The sequence below is a fragment of the Bison bison genome, unplaced genomic scaffold, assembly GCF_000754665.1.
Source record: "Bison bison bison isolate TAMUID 2011002044 unplaced genomic scaffold, Bison_UMD1.0 scf7180017864353, whole genome shotgun sequence".
In the NCBI taxonomy this organism is placed as follows: domain Eukaryota; kingdom Metazoa; phylum Chordata; class Mammalia; order Artiodactyla; family Bovidae; genus Bison; species Bison bison.
The window spans coordinates 167,712-168,531 of NW_011494925.1; positions in this window are offsets into that span (position 1 = coordinate 167,712).

Here is an 820-nt window from a genome sequence, read left to right on the forward strand (position 1 = left end):
TTCAGCACTCAGCCTTCTTCACAGTCCAACTCTCACATCCATACATGACTACTGGAAAAACCATAGCTTTGACTAGACAGACCTTTGTTGGCAAAGTAATGTCTCTGCTTTTTAATATGCTGTCTAGGTTGGTGATAGGTTTTCTTCCAAGGAGTAAGTGTCTTTGAATTTCACGGCTGCAGTGACCATCTGCCATGATTTTTGGAAACAGTATATTGCTACTGCTACTGCTAAGTCGATTCAGTCATGTCCGACTCTGCGCGACCCCAGAGACAGCAATCCACCAGGCTCCCCCATCCCTGGGATTCTCCAGGCAAGAACACTGGAGTGGGTTGCCATTTCCTTCTCAATGCATGAAAGTGAAAAGTGAAAGTGAAGTCGCTCAGTCATGTCCAACTCTTGGCGACCCCATGGACTGCAGCCCACCAGGCTCCTCCGTCCATGGGATTTTCCAGGCAAGAATACTGGAGTGGGGTGCCATCGCCTTATCCGCGGCTACTTCTACAAGTGTATAAAAACACACGCTTGTGGTGTGGTGACATTTGAGCTGGATCTTGAGGGATAAGTAGGAGTTTGAGCTTTGTTTGTTTGTTTTCCATGCAGTGAAAAGGGCTGAGGGAATTTCTGCCAGAGAAAACAGTATATCAGTTCAGTTCAGTTCAGTCCAGTCGCTCAGTCATATCCGACTCTTTGCGACCCCATGAACCGCAGCACGCCAGGCCTCCCTGTCCATCACCAACTCTTGGAGCTTACTCAAACTCACGTCCATCGAGTCGGTGATATCATCCAGCCATCTCATCCTCTGTCATCCCCTTCTCCT